We start from the raw sequence: 20,297 nt of genomic DNA, 5'->3' as shown, positions 1-20,297 counted from the left end.
TCCAAGTGCCTCCTTCTCCACCTGTGCGTACCTCTGCTCTGTCTCTGTTAAAGAGCGTGAGGCGTATGCTACCGGTCTCCACTGCTCGCCTTCTTTCTGAAATAGGACTGCTCCGAGTCCGTAGGATGAGGCATCAGCAGACAGCTTCAGATCTTTTTTGGGATCATAGAGTGTGAGAACAGGTGGTGATGTCAGTTCACTTTTCAGCTGATCAAATGCTTTTTGTTGTGCATAGCACCAAACCCACTGGTTTTTCTTTGAAAGCAGATCTCTTAGGGGCTTATCTTTTTCAGCCAGTCCTGGAATAAATTTGCCTAACTGGTTGACCATCCCAAGGAAGCTGCGAACTTCGCTGACATTTGACGGCTCTTTCATCGCTTTGACTGCCCTGATTTTATCTGGGTCAGGTTGGACTCCCTCCGCAGACAAAATGTGTCCAAGGAACTTTACCTCATGTTTGCTTAAGTCACATTTCTCCATATTTAGTGTGACACCAGCCTCTTGCAGTTTGTGAAGCACTGTGTGAAGTCTGACATTATGTTCCTGCTGGTCTTTTCCCCAAATGAGTATGTCGTCCATGTGACAAACCACGCCTGGCAGCCCATTGAGAATCACTGACATTCTCCGCTGAAAATGTTCTGGGGCTGAGGCTATTCCAAAAGGAAGTCTGTTAAAATGGTAACGTCCAAAAGGGGTAATGAATGTTGTATAGTGTGCCGACTCAGGTGACAATGGGACCTGCCAAAACCCTCTGTTTGCATCTAACTTACTGAAGACGATTGCTCCAGCCAGAGATCCAAGTGTCTGTTCCACTGAAGGTAAGATGTACATCTCTCTGCACACTGCATTATTGAGGTGAGTGAGGTCCACACAAATGCGCACTGAGTCATTTTTAGTTGACACTGGGACCATACCTGAGCACCATTCAGTTGGCTCTTCAACTCTGCTGATTACTCCCATGGACTCCATTTTTTCCAGTTCCTGTTTCACTTTTCCCAACAAAGGGATGGGGACACGTCTTGGTGTGGCCAGGGAAAAAGGAACAGCGTCAGGTTTTAGCTTAATAGTATAAGGTTGCTGCATTAACCCCAAACCCTGACACAGCTTTGGGTATTTCTCATTTAACACTTTCATGTCTATGCTATCTGCCCTAGACACAAGGTTTAGCTTGACACTTGCTGGCCTGCTCAACAGCGCTATGTGCAAATCTTTGATAACATATACGTTTTCTTTAATTTCTTCTTCACCTTTGCACAATGTTTCTCTGCACATACCCAATACATTGAGAGGAGTGCCCCCAGGTCCAAACAATGGTCTGTCTGATTTGCATAACTCTGCCACATTGTGGTTTATACTGTAGTACATCTGGGCTGGGATAACTGAAACATCTGCTCCAGTGTCTATCTTAAATCTGACTTTGTGGTTTCTGATGGTAAGATCTGCATACCAAGGATCTGAACCTGCGTCCACAGAACCAACGAACATGGGTGTGTCATTATAATCCTCTGTTTCTATCACATGCACAGATTTAACAGACTTACACACCTTACTTTAATGTCCTCTTTTACCACAAGTGTGACAGGTCACATCTCTTGCTGGACATTGAACTTTAGCATGTGCAGGTGTTTTACCACATCTGTAGCAGGATCTCTCATTTGGTGTTTTGGACTTTGTTGAGTACTTTGGTTGGCTTGGAGACTTGTATTTTGGATACTGTTGTTTTGGATGCTGTTGTTTTCTATATTTCACTGCCACAGCATCTATTTCCATGTTGCCTTCGCCCCTGATGTCAGTTTGTTGCCTTTTTATGACTTCTGACTGCCGAGCTTGATTTACTGCTTTCTCCAGCATCAAATCCTTGTCCATTTGTAATCTCTCAGCTAAGCTAGTGTCTCTGAGTCCCACGACGAGGCGATCTCTTATTAACTCATCGTGCAGTGCCCCGTAGTTGCAGTTTTCCGCCAAAGCATAAAGCGCGGTGACAAACGAGTCAACAGTCTCATTAGCTAGCTGCAGTCTTTGATTAAACCGGGCTCTTTCGTAGATAATGTTTTTCCTGGGCACAAAATATATGTCCAAAGTGTCTTTTACCGCTTGGTACTGTTGTCTCTGCTCATCCGATAAAGCTTGACCTCGAAGAATGTCGTCCGCTTCATCCCCCATACAGTAGATGAGCGTGTTCACCTGGTTAGCCTCAGAGCTAAGATGCAGATTGCTGGCTAGACGGAATCTTTCAAATCTCCGTATCCACTTTTCCCATTGCTGAGGCTTAGAAAAATCAAACGCTTCGGGAGGCTGAATGGTGAATGTGGCGTTCAGGGGTGGATTTGCGTTACCATTGTTGCGGCTGTTTACCTGTAGCTGGGGCGGTAGCCTGCAAGGCTGCGTATGCGGTGCGCTTGCTCCCGCTTCCTCTGCATCCAACATTATTTTCTTCCGATAAAGTCTTCTTTTTCACCCCCAGAACAGCTTACTTTCACTCCCCGGCAATTAAGCTCTTACTGCCGCCCGACTTCTGACACCATGTCGTATTATTAGGCATAGATTCAAGCGACACATTGTAGAGCAACTGAACAGCATTTATTTATCGTCATTTTCCAACTCACATCTTTTTATGACCCCTCCCCGAGCACCCAGTAGTTCCGGTGCTTCCTCTGAGACGCTTCAAAATAAAAACCCCTTTCATAATAAAACCCATTACTCCACAATAGTCTCATTAACCATTTGATGTATGCTGATGATTTAGTTATTATGTCTCCTTATAGTGCAGGATTGCAAAAGCTTCGAGTATGTTCAAGTTATGGTGTGTAGCATGATTGTTAAAACCAAAGAGAACCTTAAGCTAAATTTTCCTTCTTTTTATATAGATGACCAAGTCTTAACTGTGGGCAGTAAAGTAAAATACTTGGGTCACATCATTAGAGATGATTTAAATGATGGCGATGATGTGCAGCGTCAGTGCTGTAAGTTGTACAGTATGGTCAAGCTAATATGCTTGCTCGTAAATTTTATATGTGTACAGATGATGTTAAAATAGCACTATTTAGGGCTTAATGTAGTTCTCTTTATACATCCCACTTGTGGTGTAAATATACTAATGCTAAAATGAAAAAGCTCGAGGTGGCATTTAATGATGCGCTAAGAATTTTGCTTAAGCTCTCAAGGTGGACAAGTGCCAGCCAAATGTTTGTATCTAATAATGTATCCACTTTGCATGCTGTCTTAAGGAAGTGTATAATTTATGTCGGTTGAGTGATTCCAAAAATAGTATCATAATGGTCTTAAATAATATTTAAGTGATACAAGGTATTTTTCCTGTTTCTGGAGGCATTGGAATGAAAGTTTGTATGTCTTTTAAATTGTCTATGTTAACTGTCAAAATGTATTAAATGTACTGTCATTTTTTATATATATATATATATATATATATATATATTTTTTTTTTTATAGCCTACTGTCAGGGTTCTGTCACTTCTGTGTAGTTTATATCTTGGTTTGGTGACAGAGCTCTGACATTCCCGGATTGTCATGTGTTTGTGTATAGTCTGGGTTGTTGTGAGCACATTGCTTGTCATGTGTTTCCTTGTCCCATGTGCTCTCCGTCTATTGTCCAGCCCCTCCCATCTTGTTACCTGATTATTGATTAATTTGCCCCACCTGCCTTCCTCATTACCCTCTTTTGTTTGCTTCCCTATTTAGTCTCCCTGTGTTTGCAGTCCTGTGCTGGTTTGTTGTCTATGTTCCTCGTGTTTCCTGTTCCTACCAGATATCTGTCTCGTTTTCCCACCACAGGGAGTTTTTGTTTCCTTTTTATTATTAATTAAAGATCCTTCTATTTCCTGCACTTGAATCCTCGCTTCACTATTTTACCATTCCGCGACAACTACTCAATCAAAAGAGTAAACACAATTACTAGCCAGGTATACTTAGAATACTTAATTATACTTTTAAGTACGTCTTGATCAAAAGATTGAGTACGAGTACAGGCCAAATAAACTATAGTATAAGTCAGGTATACTTAATTGCAATTTTAAGTACATTTCTGAGAAGTATATAAAGTATATTTCTGACACGTATTTCAAAAATAGCTAAATATGTAGGAGAGCGTTGCTATAGTGTGACGATATTGTATTGCCAAAGGTAGCACATAAAAGTTAATACCAAATCAAAACTAGTTAGCACATTATTTGTAATAGAAAGGGTTTAATGATAATATCTAATTATGGCTACACATTTAAAATAGTATGAGATCATAAAAACTTGATACCATTAATCGTACACGGTATATATGTAAAATTTTACCTAAGGGATAAATAGAGAGAGACAAAAGCTTATTAAGTCTCTAAAAAGAGACAGAGAATAAAAGAAACAGAGCAACAGTTGTAATTTTTTTTATCTCTTTCTTAACCATGTGACTATAACTCAAATGTGAGACATTCAAACTGACCAAACAAATAATTTCAACTTCCTCCACCGTACTAAATGTGTGACAATGCATAGTCCCCCGATGTACACACATTTTGGCCTACAGGCTTTGATCCCTGTTAACGCCTCTGCCTTCTGAATTCCAAATGGTCCTTGGGGCCCGGATGACTACGTTTAAATAAAACGTGAATCACAGAGACATGATAGAAACAAATAGGCTGCTGTAGGCTGTTTTACTGTTGCATGAATTTACATAGATCAATAATGAGACCAGCTGTCATTCTGCAGCAATCAAAGAAAGTGCCAAACTGCTCAAAACCTTGTTTTATGAGACAAAGATTACTAGCCCCCAGTGTGGTGAGTGTGTAAACACCCACGTAGTTCTGTCTCAGGGCACAAAATCAATCAAACTTTTGGCAAATCCCATTAATGAAGCTATGATTTTTGAGAACATACTCGGTTACTAACGTAACCTCGGTTCTCTCTAGAGAGCTCCTCTTGTACTGCGTAATATCTTACGCTATGGGGAAAACCTCTTTTCCACAATATTGAAGCCAAAATTTATTCTTAATTTTGAATCCATGTAAAACGCGTTGCAGCAGCATGCAGACATAGGCAAGACGGCTTGTGTGCCTATTGGCTGACCTGCTTGATCTATAAATATAAATCGATAGGATGATACAAACTGGTTTTTCATCGCCGAAGCGAACCAGAGCATGTTGTAAGCACGGCAAGATACGCAGTACTCGTTCCTTCTCTAGAGAGAACTGAGGTTACGTTAGTAACCGAGTACATTCTCTTACGAGAGTTCCTCTCATACTGCATAATATCTTACGCTATGGGGAACACAGTGTAAAACGCTGTGCGTACTGGGATCCGACACCAAAGTCCCAAGGGCAGTAGCCCGGGGCACATTTAGTGCATAATCACCATAGACTCACAGAGAGTCAGGGAAGAGAGGCTAGAAGCGTCATTCCCCATAAATAGCATACCACGGGAGCTAACCATTTTAACAGTATGCCATGCACAGGCAAGATTCAGCATTCTGAGCCGGCACAACGGGGCAGACAGTGCTGATTCCTAGACCGACAGAAGCTTAGCCTGTGAGGCGGGAACCTCTAGGTTATAAAACCTTATAAATGTAGACGGCGAGCCCCAGCCCGCCGCCGTACAGATATCCTGCAAGGTAATCCCACTAGACCATGCCCATGACGAGGCAACGCCTTTCGTTGAGTGCGCTCTGACACCCAAAGGACACTGCAGGCCCTTAGAAGTGTAAGCCAGCGGTATTGCATCGACTATCCACCTGGATAGGCTCTGTTTTGATGCGGCCAGTCCCTTAGAACGCCCGCTAAACAAAACAAAGAGCTGCTCAGTCTTTCTAAAAAAACAGACGAGCGGGACACATAAGTTCTCAGTGCCCTGACAGGGCAAAGGAGACTCGCGTCCTCCTCCTCATTGTGAACCAGAAGGGTGCACAGGGAAATGACCTGGCCCCTGAACAGTGTGTTGAGGGATTTAGGCACGTACCTTGTTTTGAGTATGACTTTTGAGTCATTAGGCCCCAATTCCATACACGTCGGGCTCACCGAAAGCGCTTGTAAGTCCCCAATGCGCTTCACTGAAGCAAGAGCCATCAGAAACACTGTCTTGAAAGACAAATGTTTTATGTCTGACAAATGGATTGGCTCGAATGGGGCACCTTTCATGGCTTCCAAAACCGTTGAAAGGTCCCACACAAGGACTGACGGGGGTCTGGGAGGATTCAACCTCCTAGCTCCCCTGAGGAATCGCACGACCAGATCGTTCCTCCCCAGTGACTAGCTAGACGCCGATTCAGTAAACGCTGCTATGGCCGCCACATAAACTTTGAGCGTGGATGTGGTTCTGCCCTTATCCAGTAGCTCTTGAAGAAAGGAAAGAACTTCCGTAACCCCGCAGTCTAGGGGTGAAAAGCCCTGAGCTTGACACCAGCCATACTTCTTTTCCACCAAAGCATTTTGAGAGCCGGTTCGGAGCCGGTGCCTGCTCGCGAACCAGTTCTTTCAGTTTCGACAGCCAAAGAACCGGTTCTCGGCCAGGAAAACTGGTTCCAAAGCGGCACCAACTCTTTGCTGGACTAGAACCGTTCTTTTACCACGTCATGCTTACGTCGGGGGCTGGGGGTGGGTTTAGATGTGTTCTAAACATCTTTTCTGACCCCAATATAGGATCGCAAAGCCAGGAGAAACATTTGCAGAAACACGATGTAGTCATTGTAATTGTTATGCTTGAAGTTGGCGCAAGCGTTTCTATTTTATTTTTATTTTTTTTATTGATAACATTATGTAAGCAAAGAAGAAAACAATCACTATATAGAACAAATAAACGTAAAGAAAAAAAAAGACACAAGACAGGGGTACATAACTAATCAGAAAATATTACATATCAAAGGAAAAGATTAAAAGACTTAATATTTCAATTGTTTTTAAAGCCTTCTTGGTACACGAGTTAGAGATAATCCCAAAGTAATGTTGTACTTGCAAGCGATTCTAGCTAAGACGAATGGCGACGTACACAGTGACGTAACAACGTCGTTCGCTGGGCGCTCTAGTCAGTGGAAAAACAACAGGTTCTGAGAAGGTTCGCAAGTTGAACCAACTCCGAACCAACTTCGAACCAGCACCAGTTCCGAACCACTTCTTTTTTGGTGGAAAAGGGATACCAGACAACACAGACCATTTTGAGGAATAGAGCCGTCTAGTAGACGGGGCTCTAGCCTGTGTGATCGTGTTTAACACTCCCTCCGGGAGGCTGGCGGGTACCCGTTGATGGCCCATGCGTGCAGGGACCATAGCTCCGGGCGAGGATGCCAGATCGAGCCCTTGGCCTGAGAGAGGAGGTCTTTCCTCATCGGTATTGGCCACGGGGCAGTGCTGGTCAGCTGCATCAGGACTGGGAACCAAGCCTGGTTCGTCCAGAGTGGAGCCACAAGCAGCACTGAGCATCCGTTTTCCCTAATTCGTTCCAGCACCTGGGGCAGGAGCGAGACGGGGGGAAAGCATAAAGAGGGGAGCGGGGCCAGACGTGGGCCAGCGCATCCCTGCTTTTGGAGAAAAACTTTGGACAGTGAGCGTTTTCCTGGGACGCGAACAGGTCTCCCTGCGGTCTGCCGAATGTCTCCCGCAGCAGTCTGATCGTCAGCAGGTGCAGCGACCATTCTCCTGCTGGAACATTGTTTCTGGACAGTCTGTCTGGTCCCAGATTCAGGTGACCAGGCACATGTGCTGCTTTCAACGAAAGCAGGTTGTGCTGATCCCAGACCAGGGGGCGTTCCATCAGCCTGTAAAGGTTTCGGGACCTGACGCCACCCTGGTGATTTATATTGGCCACCACTGACATGTTGTCCGATCGGACCAGGACGTGGTGACCTTTTATTCGGGGACAAAAAAAGCCTCAGCGCGTTGTCGATTGCCATCATTTCCAGAAAGTTTATGTGTAGAAGCTTTTCCCGTTCTGACGACTGGCCAAAGAACGGTCTGCCCTCGAGCAGCGCTCCCCATCCCGAGGTGGAGGCATCCGTGGACACCACCTTCATACTCGAGGAAGTCCGCAGACTCATGCCTGACTGATAACAGTCGATCGCCTTCCAGGGTTCCAGAGCTGAGACACATTTCAGATCGACCTTGAGGCGAAACAGACCGGAGGCCCATGCTCGAGGTGGAACTCGCGCTTTCAGCCATAAATGCAGTGGGCGCATGTGAAGCAGACCCAGCTGGAGTACCGAAGATGCTGAGGCCATAAGGCCCAGCATTTTCTGAAACCTTTTGAGCGGGACTATAGTGCCGCAGCGGAAGGATTTCGCGGCGCACTGAACGTTCAGTCCACGCTCCGGCAACAGGCGTGCTGTCATGGACAGCAAGTCCAGTACTGTGCCCAGAAAATAAATTTTCTGACTGGGAGACAGCGAACTTTTCGCCCAATTGAGTGTTAGACCCAGGTTCTAAAGATGCTCGTAATATGGCCCTGTGTTCTATGAGCTCTGAGCGTGATCGAGCTAGAATCAGCCAATCTTCCAAGTAGTTCAAAACTCGCATGCCCCGAAGTCTCAGGGGTGCGAGAGGCGCGTCCATGCACATCGTAAATGTACGGGGTGCCAGGGACAGGCCGAACGGCAGGACTATGTATTGATATGCCTGGCCCTCGAAGGCGAATCTCAAGAAAACGCCTGTGACAAGACGCTATTTGTATTTGGAAATAAGCGTCTTTCAGATCTATTGACATAAACCAGTCCTCCTGGCGAACTTGCGCAAGGATTTTCCTGGTTGTAAGCATTCTGAACTGGCGCTTCACAAGCACTCTTTTCAGTTGCCGCAGATCTAGAATGGGACTGAGACCCCCGTCTTTTTTCGGTACCAGAAAATATCTGCTGTATACACCCCCTTCGCTCTGAGATAAAGGTTCTATGGCCCCTTTGCTCAGTAGTTTCGCTATTTCGGCTCAAAGTAGATGAGCTACCTCGTTTTTTACCGTAGTTTCGACACGCGCCGTGTAAAGGCGGGGACGTCGAGTGAACTGCAGCGAATAGCCTCTTTTTATAGTGTTCAGCACCCATTCTGACACCCCGGGAAGCTTTGCCCATGCATTGGCATGAATAGCTAGAGGTAGAATGAGATCTGGGCTCTGGCCGCAACGTAGTGGTGACCGAAGACCTCCAGTGTGCTGAAACACATAAGAGAGCGTCATCACAGTTTTGTGTGCAGGCGTGCGTGTTATACAACAGGCTCATTGCTGCAATATTGACATTTTCAGCCGCTCAAACTAAGAGGAGCTGAGAAATGTGTGAGAAATGGAGATTGGTCCGGCCTCGGCGGGACTAAAACACACTCTTTCCTCATTTCGCCGGTGAAGCATGCCCACGGGGGGCGGGGGCGGGGTAGCTTTCTTATAACTGAAAGAAAAGCTAGCCGCGGTTTTGATGCTGGTCCGTTTCCCTGACGACTCGCGGGCAGAAGGGGGGAGGTCCACAGAGCTCGCCCAATCCTCACTGTCCGACGCCAGGATAGAGCAGCTGGCCTTCTCTACAGATGCAGCTATCTCGTTGTCATTAATGGCGGAAGTGGCTGTGCGCGGCGGCCGTTGTCCGTCAGTAAGCGACTCGAGTGAAGCTGGTGAAGCTGGCGGGCGAACCGGCAAGCTTTCACGGGCTGGAGAAGGCTCGGGGACCCACTGAGTACGGCGCTTTTATGGAGCGGCACTACAGCGGGCAGAAGTGCAGACTCGGAGAAAAAATGCCAGGCGAGTCCTCAGTCACCATAGGCATCAGTTCGCAATGAGGGCATCCGCCGTCAGCGAGCGCGAGAGCTGCATGATCCTTACCCAGGCGGGAAATGCAGATGAAATGGCGGTACCCATCGCTGAGTGCGGCTCGGCAAGAGCCACAGGATTTAGGCATCTTGAAAAAGACGCAGCTCTTTTAGAAAGAGAGAGAATGTGAGTTGCGGCGGCGAACACACACTCTTAGCAGAGGTAAAAGGATATAACGCCGGAAAGCGTAGCAGGTACGGCGGCTGAAGGCGGCGAGGTGAAGGCCACGGCTTCAGACTCAGAGGCTCGTCCCGCAGAAGGCTTATTCTCAACGGTGCGGCTTCTCACTCTGGATCCAGCGATGCGTGAGCTTCGCTGAAGAGATGAAAACTCAGTTTGTATCAGCCTATCGAGCTATATTTATAGATCAAGGCCACGCCTATTTCGGCGGGATGTGACGAAGTGGGCACAAAGCGGCCCGATTGGATATGGCGTCACGCAGGGCCTCTCTCGATAGGCTGCTGCTGTTGCCGCAGGTCAGCCAATAGGCACGCAAGCCGTCTTGCCTATGTCTGCATGCTGCTTCAACGCGTTTTACATTGATTCAAAATTAAGGATAATTTTTGGCTTCAATATCTTGTGGAAAAGAGGTTTTCCCCATAGCGTAAGATATTACGCAGTACGAGAGGAACTCTCGTAAGAGAACATGAGGCTGCTGCTGTACAGATGAGATATTCATTCAGACCAACGGCTCATTGAGCTTCTTTTTTTTTTTTACCTCATTTAGAAATTTTACCTTCATAACCGGACATATTTCCAAGTGAAACAGGATGCTCATCACAAACAAATACAGGGTAGACTTGATTCTATCCTTTGGGAACTGACCGGATTGTCAAAAGTGGCAGTTACATAATAGAATGGAGACATTAAAGCAAGTTTGCTAAAACAACCTAAAATAGCTATTTGGGTAACATTAAACTATTTTATTGTCAATTTGGAATAAGCAAAAATGACAATATTTCCTAATCCAACCACAAACATGCATTAGGAAAACAAATATGATCATTTGTTTCTCTGACGAGTGAGTGGGAAGCAGGACACGGAAAACCCAGAGTAGAGTGACTACTGTCAAATTCTGGAGCTCAACAGACACAATTTTAATTTAACTTTATTTACCCTTCAGACAAGTCATTACTAATCTAATTAACAACTCTGCAAGTGTGAGCGAGAGAAAATAAGCAGGAAAAAAATTCTAGTATATTTTTGGAAATGTTAATTGTTACCATGGTAAACCCTGAAACCAATGGATGTTACAGATTTGCTTTATGTTTTTGTCAAGTGCTTTAATTTTGGCACCCGAATTATATGTCAGTTATGTTATCTTCTTTCAGCAACACATACAGATATCTTGAACTTGGAAAATTTAAAAAGCAATCTCTATTCAATAAAATTCAAACCTGGCCATTTTAAATTTTACCATCATGTTAGCTGTGCTGCAAACTCAATGTAAATTTAATCATGGGGATGGGGATGGGATTAGGATGAGGATGAGGATGGGGATGGGGATGGGGGTGGAGATGGGGGTGGGGGGGATTAAATACTGGTTCAGAAGCCCACCCACACTGACAATTGATTGGTTGACTTACTGAAACAGGCCACTCAGGATGCTCTCTGTCTTACATGCGCTTCATGAGGCACACACGCACACACACGCACATGCACACACACACAAGGTCTCTCGCTCTCTCCCTCTCCACCGTGCACGCTACACGGTTTGGAGCACAGTCTCTTCTGTCTCGCATGCGCTCTCTTGCTCACTCGCTCTATATACCGGGAGATTTTAACTAATTTGAGGCAAACAGGGAGCCGCTATCAATATGTGGGAGACTCCCGGAACTTCCGGGAGACTTGGGATGTCTGGTGTATGGTCTTAAAATAGAAAAAAGCTCACTCTCAACTTACACTTATAAGCAAGTGTGTGAACGTAAAATTATACAGTGGTCTTGGCCAGTGCCGGTTAAAGGCAGCAGGAGGGCTTGAATGTCCTTGCAATCAAAGTCTTCATCTTGAAAGACTACAGTTCATTAGGCCAGCAGAACTGTCCTTCATCAACCCTGCAGGACAGGCAAACACACACACACACACACACACACACACACACACACACACACACACACACACACACACACATACATACACACACACACACACACGCGCACACACACACACACACACACACACACACACACACACACACACACACACACACACACACACACACACACACACACACACACACACACACACACACACACACACAAACACACACACATACACACACACACACACACACACACAGACACACACACACACACACACACACACACACACACACACACACACAGACCCACATATTTTCTCATCAGCCACATGCTACAGAGGAGATCTGTCTCTAGACCTTGTGGAAATACACACTCACTCTTCATGCGTTCATGACCTCAAGGCTAGATTATTGTAATGCTATTATGAGTGGTTGCCCTGCACGCTTGATAAACAAACTACAGCTGGTCCAAAATGCAGCCCCCAGAGTTCTTACCAGAACCAGGAAGTATGACCATATTAGCCCGGTTCTGTCAACACTGCATTGGCTCCCTATGAAACATCATATACATTTTTAAATATGGCTGATTACCTACAAAGCACTAAATGGTTTAGCTCCCCAGTATTTGACGTATTATAGTCCTTCACGTCTATTGCGATCTCAAAATTCCGGCCAGTTGATAATACCAAGAATATCAAAATCGACTGCTGGCGGTAGATCCTTTTCCTATTTAGCACCAAAACTTTGGAACAGTCTTCCTAACATTGTCCGGGAAGCAGACACAGTCTGTCAGTTCAAATCTAGACTAAAAACACATCTCTTTGGCTTAGCATACACATAACAAATTATAGACTTCTATAATTCAATGTTAGGCTGCATAGTTTAGATCTGCCGGAAACGGGAACACTTCCCTTAAATCCTGATGTACTCGTTACATCATAAGAAGGATGGTGTCTACGCTAATATTTGTCTCTCTGTTTATCCCGAGGTTTACCGCAGTCCGCAGGATCCAGGCCGTATCCGGATCTGATGAAGGACCTGCGTCTGGACACGACGACAATGCAGTCCTGAAGTGTCACTAGTCTCTCCCTTGTGAAGGCCTCCTTTCCTTTACCTCTGTACTGATAAAACGTTGTCGGATAATTCCGATTCACGTGGCTACGCGGAAGCGATAAAAAATTCTCAGAGGCACCAGGCACTGTTTTATGCAAATGAGCGGCCGGATCGCATTAAAGGTTTTCTGTTAGAATAGGGTTGTGTAAGTGGCCCCTAAGTAAGTAACTAATGATCGCTGTCACGGAAGTGAATCAAAACTAACTTTAGCTGGACAATAACTTTATTCTAGAGCTGCTGTAAAGCCAAAATAATCTCTGTTACTTTTATTTCCTATTATCACTGTAAAGCTGCTTTGAAACAGTTAATATTGTTAAAAGCGCTATATAAAAATGTAGGTGACTTGACTAATATTAGTCTCTCTGTTTATACCGAGGTTTACCACAGTCCGCCGGATCCAGGCCATATCCGGATCTGACGAAAGACCATCGCATGGACACAATGACAACACATCCCTGAAGTGCCAGCATCATCAGCCCTGTGAAGGCCTCATGGACACCTCAACAAACTCGTCTCCATACCGGCGTGATGACTCCGACCCCCAACCAGATGAACTGGATAAATATTGTGAAAGTTCTGATCCAATTTGACTTCTGACCTATAATGCTGCCTAAATCATAATCATACACTGTTGGTTCGTTGGCCAGAGGAGGACTGGCCCCCTGACTGATTCTGAGTTCTCCAAAGGTTTTTTTCTCCATTCTGTCACTGATGGAGTTTTGGTTCCTTCACTGTCGCCTTTTTGCGCCTTTCTTCGCCTTTGTCGCCATTGGCTTTTGGCTTGCTTAGTTGGGGACATTTAATATTATATTTAACAATATTATTACAACATTATTTTCCTGTTATTTCTGTAAAGTTGCTTTGAAACAATCTGTATTGTAAAAAGCGCTATATAAATAAAGGTGACTTGACTTGACTCTTTAGCCACAGCGGCTGCTGTTTTGCATCCAACATGGATCAATGAAGTTATATAGAAAGAGGAGATTTAAGCTGGCTTTATAGTGAAAAATTGTTGACTGGGTCTTTGTCTTACTGAATAGTTGGAACACACACACTCAGTTCTGTTGTAAAGATCAACAATTATTGACTTAGTTCATTTAATCTATAAAGTAGTTCTATAGAAAACAGTGATGTCATTGTTCAGCTCAGTTCAGTTCTTATTCAACACACATAGTGCTGGCCCAGATCCGGCACACATCTAGTATGCATGGAATCAGGCCCGGGGTGGGTAATCGGGAGAATCGGGAGAATTCCCAGTGGGCCGCTTCACTTTTGGGCCGGTCGAGGATATTTTTTTTTTTTACATTTGTCACGTTAGTCTATCTTCTCGTAAATTAGGCTACACACATTCCGCAATCTGACACCGCAGTGCGCAGCCTCTGCAAGGGTTGTACCATGTACCTGGGCCGGCCCTACCGTAACGGTACGCGTCAGGGAGGATGGATGGGAAGAAGAGGCCAGGAGGGGCTGAAAAAGCCAGGTTGAAAAAAAGAAAGGCATTGGAGGAGGATATTGTATCACCCAATATATGGCGATTCATAGACTTTGCAAATATTATGCAAATATTGATAACAAAACTCAAGCTTGATCTGTGTATGCAGTAAAATTACCTCTTAATTATTTTTTTGTAGCTTCAGAGAAGCAGATAAGCCAGTCCCCCGCTGAAAATGAGGAGGCCATGACTACAGGGACAGGTAGAGGATACCAGAGTAAACAATATGAATTAAAGTTATTTAATGTAAGAAAGAGCAGTATATGATGGCACATGATAAACCAATATGTATTGTTTGTTCAGAAGTGGGTGTAGTAAAGGAGTAAATTACCACAATATGATACACATGCAGAAAAATGATAATGACCCTGACAATTACGGCCCCCATGAGGCCTCATTCCAATAAATCCGGCCTACTGCCTAATCTGAGTCTGACACCCCTGGTATATGGCCTTCTGGGGCCGGTTTCACAGAGATAGACTTTGACAATGGCTTAGATATAGTAGATAGTCAGACTTCAGATCGACATCTAAATCAGACCGTTAAACAAAGCACTTAAGACTCTGACTATCTTAAGTAGGACTACACTGCAATGCATTCTGGGTAAAATAAGACAATTTTCAAAACAAAAAACATGGTGGATCGAGTAAGCGCATTCAACCGCTCAGTGCAGTTTACCCCAGCAGAAAATATGTGTTTGTTGGAGGAGTATAACAGTTACAAGGACATTTTACTTGGGAAATTTAGTGGAGAATGTAGTAACAAAAAGAAAAGTTTAATTTGGAAAAAGATTGCTACGACAGTTAGCAGCGTTAATCAGACCGTTGCGCGGAGTGTTAAAGACGTACAGAAAAGATACAAAAAGAAAGATTTTGCACTGCTGGGATGCTGTGGCTTCTTGAAGTGGCAGGACTCAGTACTCCAGCTAATTCATCTGTCAGTCTCAGTATAGCTTCCTTGAGCAAACGAAACCGACCGGTGAAGTACTCATTATTATATAATTTCCACCACCATGGAAAAAGTGGGCCGGTCTTAGGCCTGAAACTCCTGGGCTGAAAAGTGGCCCCACTCCTGCCCTGCATGGAATCCACAAGTAGGTGATACGGGCCACAAGGTAACGCTTTTTCACTTTCTCAGTTTGTGTAAACCTACTTAGGGTTCAGAGTATTTATTTTTTCCTGCATTAATTTCACACATGTTTAGTACAATTATGTGGTTTACGTAATACAGAGTTTACTTTTTTCTTGTTTTAGCCCGAAAGAATGGAAGTGAAATGTGACAACATGCCCCATAGGTGGGGTACATCATAACATTACCATATGACAGCTTAAAATGTAATCTAATCAAATAATATACAAGACAAACTAAAATATTTTCTCAAGAATATACAATTATTCATGTTTTTATACAAAATAATGTAATTTTTTAATAATTAAAAATAAATAAATTTTTGTTTTACAACAAACACACTGAAAAACACAGCTATTTTCTTCTTTTCTTTTCTTCGGTTGTCCATCGAGATCCGATGATGACGTCCACGCCTTTAACGGTGAGATCTTTGATGACTAAACAGTCCTATCCTGGACCCACAAGCTCTATTGCAGGTGGGGCATATGTATGTGATGGTGGTAGTGGTCACATTGGCAGCTATGGCTGCCTTTCTCCTGGCTCGCTTCTGCTGTTTTCTGGTTGTCCTCTCCATCTCTAGTGTACAAACCCCCTCTCCACATAGCTGTCGCCAGATGGTGCGGTCAGCAGCAACATCCTCCAGATCCTCAGGTCTGATCTTACACTTTCTCAAGGCGTTCTTCATCTGATCTTTATATCGCTTCTTCGGACCCCCAGCTGAGCGTCGACCATGATGTAACTGGCCATATAGTACTCTGCGGGGCAGACGACATGGGGGCATCCTTATCACATGCCCCAACTACTGCAGTTGGCGCTGGGTAATAATGGCCTCAATACTTCTTCAGTTCGTCTTTTTAAGTATTTAAGTGTGAGGTACCTGATTATGCCAGGTAATTCCCAGAATGCGCTGAAGGCAGCTTATGTGGAATTGCTCTAAGGACTTGATGTGACGGCAGTAGGTTACCCATGCTTCACAGATATAGAGGAGGGTGGTGACACAGACCGCTTGGTATACGGCGACCTTTGTGGAGGGATGAAGGTTCTTATTATGAAAGACTCTGCATCGAAGTCTCCCAAAGGCAGCTGATGCCTGTTTAATTCGGTTCTGGATTTCATTGTCGATGCTGCTATCCTCAGAGAGAAAACTCCCCAGATATTTGAAAGATGGCACTACTGACAACTGTTCATCTCCAACAGTGAAGGCAGGAGATGTGGGTGGGACATTGGCACTCCATTGGCAGACCACTTCTGTCTTGGTGGTGTTGACAGTCAGCCCCATCCTGCTGTACGCCCTCACCGCCACAGCAAGGAGAGTTTGAAGATCCTCCGGAGTATGGGCCACAAAAGCACAATCGTCTGCATACTGTAGCTCCAGGACCTGCTCTCTGCTGATTTTTGTTGTTGCATGTAGCCTCCTAATGTTAAAAAGGTTGCCATCTAATCTGAAGTCCACTGCCACACCACTGCTGTTTTCAATCTCATTGTGGAGAAGCTTGGTGACACACAGGAGGAAGATGTTAAAGAGCACTGGCGCTAACACACACCCCTGCCTCACCCCTGTGCGAACAGGGAACGGCTCAGACTCTTGTCCGCCTACGGTCACCCGAGCAGTCATCCCATCATGGAATTGGCGAAGGATGTTATCAAACTTATCTGGACATCCAAACCTGAGGAGGACATCCCATAAGAGCTCTCTTTGCACAGTGTCGAATGCTTTCGAGAGATCGACAAATGCCATAAACATGTCCTGATGTTGCTCCCGGCACTTTTCCTGAAGCTGCCGGGCTGTGAAGATCATGTCGATCGTGCTCCTGTTCTTTCTAAACCCACACTGTGATTCTGGCAGCATTGACTCAGTGATGTTATTAATAAGCCTCTGATGCAGCACTTTGGCCATGACCTTACCACCAACTGAAAGGAGTGATATGCCTTTGCTATTGCCGCATACGGCCTTGTCACCCTTGTTCTTGTAGATGACTACAATGTTTGCATCTCTCCATTGCTGTGGGATGTTCTCATCAGTCCAGGCCTTGGTGATGTACTGGTAGAGGGTGCGCATACATATGTACCCTACCTCCTTCAGTAGCTCAGCAGGGATGTTATCAGCACCAGGGGCTTGTTGTTCTTAAGAGAACGGACAGATGATAGTACCTCCTGGAAGGTTGGTGGTAGACTGAGATCGTGGATGGGAGGAAGTTCAGGCAGTTTGTCCAGGATGGTGGGGTCTGCATCAGAGTCCTGATTAAGCAGGGTGTCAAAATGGTCAGCCCACCTCAGTAGGATACTATTCTGATCCTTCAGAAGTGTTTGCCCATCAGCTGTTTTCAGGGAAGTGACACAGCGATTTGTTGGACCGTAGATGGATTTGATAGCATTATAAAAATTATGCATGTCATATTTATCTGCAAAGGATTGGATTTCATGTGCCTTTTCAGTCCACCACTCATTCTGTATGGCCCGTATATCCTTTTGCACTTTCCCCCGAGCTGCCTGCCAATCCTGTCTAGCCTTAATGGATGAAGGGTTATCTAATGTTTCCCGGTGTGCTTTCCGCATATCCTTAAGCAGGTTGTGGATGATGTCTGAGTTATCGTCAAACCAGTCTTGGTGGTTCTTGCTCTTATAGCCGATGGATTTGGCTGCTGCCTCATAGAGCACAGAGCAAATATAGTTCCACTGTTGTTCCATTGTGTTTTCTGAGCTCAGACAAGTTTCAGACTCCATAAGCTTCTCAGCTAGGAGACGTCGAAACTCAATTCTTGCTTCTATGTTTCCAAAGCGGCTACAATTTAGCCTCTTATTTTTGGACTTTTGCCGTCGTAAAGGGGTACGCACTTCCATATTGAGCTTGGCCACAATCATACGATGGTCAGTCCAGCACTCTGCACCTCTCATGGCACGAGTGATGAAAACATCCTTGATGTCATTTCTCCTCACCATGATGAAGTCAATCATGTGCCAATGTTTAGAGCGAGGGTGCATCCCCAAGGTCTTATATTTTGCCTTCTGCTGGAAGATGGTGTTAGTTATGGTAAGGTTATGCTCAGAGCAAAGAGTAAGTAACCTCATACCATTTGCATTCTCCCTGCCAATGCCATGTCTACCTAGTACTCCACTCCATATCCTGTAGTTCTGTCCCACCCTAGCGTTAAAATCCCGAAGCAAGAGGATCTTATCACTCTTAGGGATCTGGCGAAGAGTTTCATCCAGTGCTTGATAAAAGCATACCTTGGCTTCATTTTCAGATGGCAAAGTTGGTGCATAGGCACTGAGAAGTGTGGCATAACGCTTTTTTGCCAGGGGGATACGGAGGGTCATTAGCCTTTCACTAATGCCAATAGGTGTTTCTGTGAGACTTGGTAGAAGCGTGTTTTTGATGGCCAGTCCTACTCCATAAAGATGTTTTCCACCTGGGGGGAAACCTTTCCAGAAGAAGGTATAGCCCGTTCCTTCCTCTGTTAGAGATCCTTCATCCAGAAGCCTAGTCTCACTCAGGGCAGCAATGTCGATGTTGTAGCGGCTCAGCTCAGCAGCGATCAGGGCTGTTCTCCTGTGTGGTCTGTCAGAGATGCCATGCGAGTCCAGGAGAGTCCTTACATTCCATGTTGCCAATTTTATATTGTATTGTTTCTTATTTTTCTTATTTCGACCGCAGTAGTGGAATAACCCGATTGACGCGGTAATCTATCCAGATAAATGGTTGAATGGGCAATTTTTAGGCCACCTTTTCTAGGCCCTTCCCCAATGAGGTAGAGCAGTGCAGTCCCTAAATAGGGCTGCTCCGTCGCACAGGGGTCTGCCGAAACACCTGCCATTCAATCCCAGTTGATAGCGACCAAATACCCTGTGCCGCTGCCGTGCAGGGCTCTGACTAAGAGCTCCCAGTCTATTTAAACCTGCCCCCGTCGTCAGATTCCCCATCGCCGTCAGACTTTTAACCATATGTAAGGTCCAGGTATTGTCACCGTGGTCAGAGGTGGAGACAAACAAACACACTGAAAAACACAGCTATACAACATAATACATAACATAATAATAATTAATAATTTCTGAACAGTGACTATAAGTCTTTTTTCACCTTTTTCCTCATGGTTTCTCAACAGAATTCATAAAAGTATAGAATAGAATATCATAGTTCTAATTGGGGCTTATTGTAACGCATTGTGACAGCATGCCCCGCCTGCACAACTGGGATTTAAACCCGGCGAGTGTCTTCTGCTTGTTAGATCAGCATTAAAGAACTATCTCAACTGCCAAATAACAGATATATGGTTAAAATAATATCGGATTTGTCTAATTTTAGATAAACACACAAAAAAAACTGAGATGAAAAATGAACATAAGTAGGAAATTTACTTAAAGATTTCTGAATTTTAGCGCAATTTTTTCTCTTTTTTTGTTTTGATATGGCAACTAGTAAATACACTAAGTTTCATCATGCTAGGATGTGTGGAAGTATTTAAAACAAGTGTGTTACAACTAGACCTGATTAGGCTGTGCCCCACTCACCCCTACAAGATGTGGCCCGGTCTGGGCCGACACTATGTTGCTGTCTGGGGAGTCAGTACAGTCAGATCAATAATATTGTTGAATATTAAATATCTCCAATAAAGCAAACGAGAGGCGACAGTGGCAGGAACCCAAACTCCATCAGTGACAAAACCCTCGGGAGAACTCAGACTCAGTCTCAGTTCTCCTCTGGCCAACGAACCAACAGTGTGTGATTATGATTCAGGCAGCATTACAGGTCAG

This window comes from Siphateles boraxobius, unplaced genomic scaffold (genome assembly GCF_051911475.1).
Source record: "Siphateles boraxobius isolate OS27281-9 unplaced genomic scaffold, OSU_SipBor_1 166, whole genome shotgun sequence".
NCBI classification, from domain to species: domain Eukaryota; kingdom Metazoa; phylum Chordata; class Actinopteri; order Cypriniformes; family Leuciscidae; genus Siphateles; species Siphateles boraxobius.
This window is presented reverse-complemented; position numbering follows the sequence as displayed.